Source organism: Cervus canadensis, chromosome 23, assembly GCF_019320065.1.
Source record: "Cervus canadensis isolate Bull #8, Minnesota chromosome 23, ASM1932006v1, whole genome shotgun sequence".
Lineage (NCBI taxonomy): Eukaryota > Metazoa > Chordata > Mammalia > Artiodactyla > Cervidae > Cervus > Cervus canadensis.
In genome coordinates this window covers 37,062,279-37,066,731 of record NC_057408.1, presented here as the reverse complement: position 1 = coordinate 37,066,731, position 4,453 = coordinate 37,062,279, and the positions used below count along the sequence as shown (strand labels likewise).

The 4,453-nt window shown below is 42.3% G+C and overlaps 1 pseudogene; it reads right to left on the bottom strand.

Annotated features, from left to right (window-relative positions):
- Positions 1-283: 283 nt before the first annotated feature.
- LOC122425539 lies at positions 284-3,423 on the bottom strand (annotated as a pseudogene).
- Positions 3,424-4,453: the final 1,030 nt, after the last annotated feature.

The following is a 4,453-nucleotide window of genomic DNA, read 5'->3' as shown; positions in this document are numbered from 1 at the left end:
CCTGCTTCCTAACAATGACCCTGGACGTTTCAGCACAGGTCTTGAGGTACATATTCTTTTTGGTCTCCTCGAGCCTGGCTGGCTATAGTCCATGGGGTCGCAGAGTCAGACATGAGTGTCTGAGCAATTCAAAAACAGAAAATAAAATAGGACATTTATTTTATATTTTGGCCACACAGTGTGGCTTTTGGGATCTTAATTCCCTGATCAGGGATTGAACCCAGGCCCATGGCACTGAAAACATGAATCCTAGCCATTGACTGCCAGGAAATTCCCAGGAAAATTTTTTTAAAAACTAATTTAATCTTTGGTCTAACAACTCCAATGTTCAAGTAATGAAATGGAGAACATCCATTTATATGTCAACTCACACATTCCTTCTCAACAGGGAAAATGTACTTGTCTAAAAAGGAACATACTAGTTTATTGTTTGTGTTAATAATGTAGACAGTTGAATGTGTCTGAGAGTATCTTTGCAAGAGCTGCACTAGGGATGGGGGAGAAAGGGAGAATAGAGGATGAGATTGTTGGATGGCGTCACCTGCTTGATGGATGTGAATCTGAGCAAGCTCTAGGAGTTGGTGATGGACAGGTGATGGCATGCTGTAGTCCATGGAGTCAAAAAGTCAGACATGACTAAGTGAATGAACTGAACTGAGGGATGGAACTCTATAGCTTTAGAATCCCAAACATCTGAATAGACCCTGTACTGAAAAGCAGAGAAGTAAACATTGCTGGCAGAAAATATTCCACATTCTCTCCTGTGGCTTTAATAACCTTTGAAAGGAAACTGGTGCCAACCAAAACTACCGATTTATATTAAAGGAGTATAGATGCCATGTGCCTTCTCCCTCAGAGAAAAATTTCTCAATAAATGCTTCGATTCCCTCACAACACAGATGGGATTTTTTCTCCAGCATGTTTCTTCCTATGTCTGAAAAGATTAGAGCTCTGACTAAAGGATTCCCACATTCATGACATTTGAAGGGTTTTTCCCCAGTATGGATTCTTTGATGCTGAATCAGGACTGTACTTTGGCTGAAAGACTCTGCACACACTTCACATGTATAATGTTTCTCTCCACTGTAAGTTCTCTGATGTAGATTAAGGACTGAGCTCTGACTAAAGGCTTTCCCACATTCATAACATTTGAAGGGTTTTTCCCCAGTATGGATTCTTCGATGCTGAATCAGGACTGTACTTTGGCTGAAAGACTCTGCACACACTTCACATGTATTAGGTTTCTCTCCACTGTAAGTTCTCTGATGTAGATTAAGGACTGAGCTCTGACTAAAGGCTTTCCCACATTCATAACATTTGAAGGGTTTTTCCCCAGTATGGATTCTTCGATGCTGAATCAGGACTGTACTTCAGCTGAAAGACTTTGCACACACTTCACATGTATAAGGTTTCTCTCCACTGTAGATTCTCTGATGTAGATTAAGGGCTAAACTCTGACTAAAGACTTTGCCACATTCATCACACTGTGTTGTTTTTTTCAAGGACAGTTTCCCTGTCTTCTTTCAAACTTTGTGTCTTGTTCACAGGTTCTTCTAAATGTGAGACTCTGGGGAGCATTCACTTGAAGAGTGTTAGAAACTGTAATGCAGTTCTTTATCTGAAGAATTCTTTTGCCTTAAAGCAGATTTCACATTTTTAGTTCTGGTGTCTCTATCTGAAATGGTACACAGACAAGAAAATGTAATCATCTCTTTGTTCAGAGGGAAGGAAAAGGAAATAGAATGATCTGAATGGAGCATAGATTATTTTTGAGCTAGCATGTTTGCAATATAACATCAATGTAGAGCATGGCGCCATGCATGCGTGCTCAGTCACATCTGACTCTTTGTGACCCCAAGGACTGCAGCCCACCGGGCTCCTCTCTCCATGGGATTTCCCAGGCAAGGCAACTGGAGTGGGTAGCCATTTCCTTCTCCATGGGATCTTCCCGGCCCAGGGGTGGAACCCCTGTCTCTTAGATCTCCTGCATTGGTAGGCGGATTCTTTACTGGGGAGCCACCTGAGATTTTAGAGGATGGAGAAGGTAAGGCAGAAAACACTGAGAACATCATAAGGCAAAAGAGGTTTACATACTGATGAGGCAGTCAATGATAAGATGAAAAGCTCTGTGCAAAAGATAGAATGGTGAGTAGGGGTAAAAAGATACTTTAGAGACTGAGGAAAGTCTGGAAGAAAAGAGAGGCCTAAAAGACAAGAAATTATTGGAGAACAGAGGAGCAACTAAAGGAGAAGAATTCAATATGGTAGTGGGTAGCAATAAGCAAGATTTAGTACAAGTATCAATAAACAGAAGTTAGAATGATAAATTAATCACATGATGGGGCCACTACCTCCCTCACCATTTCATCTGAAGGAGCAGAGCTTCTTCAACGCCCACCGCAGCTGCTTTTCTGTGGGCCTGGGCTGGTGACATGGTATCTCCTGAGGGATTTCACAAGTTGGTAGTTTCTTTGCGAGCATGTCCTCATTTTGTCCAAGAAAGACCTAGAAACAGTTTGGTATTACTGAGGCTGAGGAAGGGAATCAGGTTGGGACTTGAGGATAAAATAACAGAAGAAACTATCTTGGGACACCGGAAAGGGGAAGGAAAAAAATAGAGGCACACCCTGATTTCGGGCAGAGCCGGGGGTCCATTCTCCACACTATACAGCGGGTTGTGCCGAGTGGAGCACAGTTTGGGAGCGCGACCCTCAATGATGTGCCAGGGCTCCTGACTGCACCTCGCCCCTCACTCCCACCACCGCCTTCTCACCTGTTCAGCCTCCCCATCGTGCTCCTTCTCCATCTCCTCGAGCATCTCCACGGCATCCTCTCTGCTCTCTGGTCGGTTCTCTTGGAACAAGGCCTGCAGCTCCTCGGGCAGGATGGCCAGGAACTGCTCCAGCACCAGCAGCTCCAGGATTTGCTCCTTGCTGAGCACCTCGGGCCTCAGCCACTGACAGCAAAGCTCGTGGAGCTGGCTCAGGGCTTCCCGAGGCCCCGCGGAGTCAGAGTAGCCAAACCGCCTGAAGCGCCGGTGGAAGGCCTCTGAGCTCAGAGAAGCTGCTGTAGTGGTGGCCAGAGGCTATATTACAGGTCTGCCTTCATTAACACAAGGCAGTCAGGGTCCCCTGAAGTTTGTGGAAGGAGTTTTGATGACTCTCAATTTTGCAGACATCTGGACTGGGAGTAGCTTGGGACCACTAGGCTTTAATCTTCAAGGAGGTGAAATTCTCCTTAAGGACATTCCATAAATATGATTCAAGAGACAAGTGGAAACAAGACAAATGCTTTTCAGAACATCACAGTTATGAGAAATGTTAAGATTGTACCAAAAGTATCCTTAATCTTAACAGAAGCCAACTTTCAAAGAATACTTCCTTCTTTAAGAGAATCAAAGGGCTCATAGGCATTCACCTTCATGAATACTTTGCAATTCATTCTGAAAATCATAATCATGCCCAGGAGGCTGACTACACGTTACAATCAGAGATCAGTCAGGGTTGCAGAGGAACTCCTAGAGAAGAGAAATAAGGGAAGCCTGAGGAAATTTATGACTCTGGGACAGGCTCAAAGGGCCAATTAATTATTTTTAGCCTGCTGCAAGGAGCACTAAGGAATAGACTCATGAGATTACTTTTGCATGGATTTTTTTTTTCAATGTTACTAACTTTTAAAACAATATTGCTTTGGCATTAAAGGAATCATTCAGAGGAAAAAAGCATATTCCTCCATTTTAATGTATTTCCATATTTTCATGTTCATGTCTACTGCTCATCTGTAATATCTAATTTACTTAATCTCTGTATTATAGATTATTTCTAATTTTTACTATTATAAACAATGCTGGGAAGCACATTTTCAGAAAAATAGACTATTTTCCAAAAAACATGCTAATTTTCAAATTATTTCCTTTAAAGATGTCCCAAGGATTTGACTTACTGGGGTCAAAAGAAGAGCGGCAAAATATCTGGCAATTTATTATCAAATAAATTATAGAAAACACTGCATCAAATCACAATGTCACCGGCAACATAGTGATGTATGGGGAGCAACAATTGCTCCAAGTATCACTAGCTTGTTAGCAGGAAGGGGGTGGGAAGACACTTTGCTCAGTAGCGTTTTGGTATATGTATCACTAGTAACTGATGACTAATTAGAAATGTTATATGTGCCCCTATTTTTTCTCTTTCCCATTTTTTTCCCCATTTCACCAAAAACTTCTAGGCACTCAAGATATGGCAGTCACCTGAACAAAGCAGGTGGTGTGGCTAGATAAAGCTTATACTCTAGCAGGAGAGAGACAAGGAAGTTACCAAATAAATGATACAAGCTTACACAGTGAGATGCCCCACCATAAAGGGTAACAATGACAGAGAATTTACTAGGTGCCAAGCACTCTTCTAATAAATCTTAACAAATACCAACTCATTTAAATTCCCAGTGACTTGGT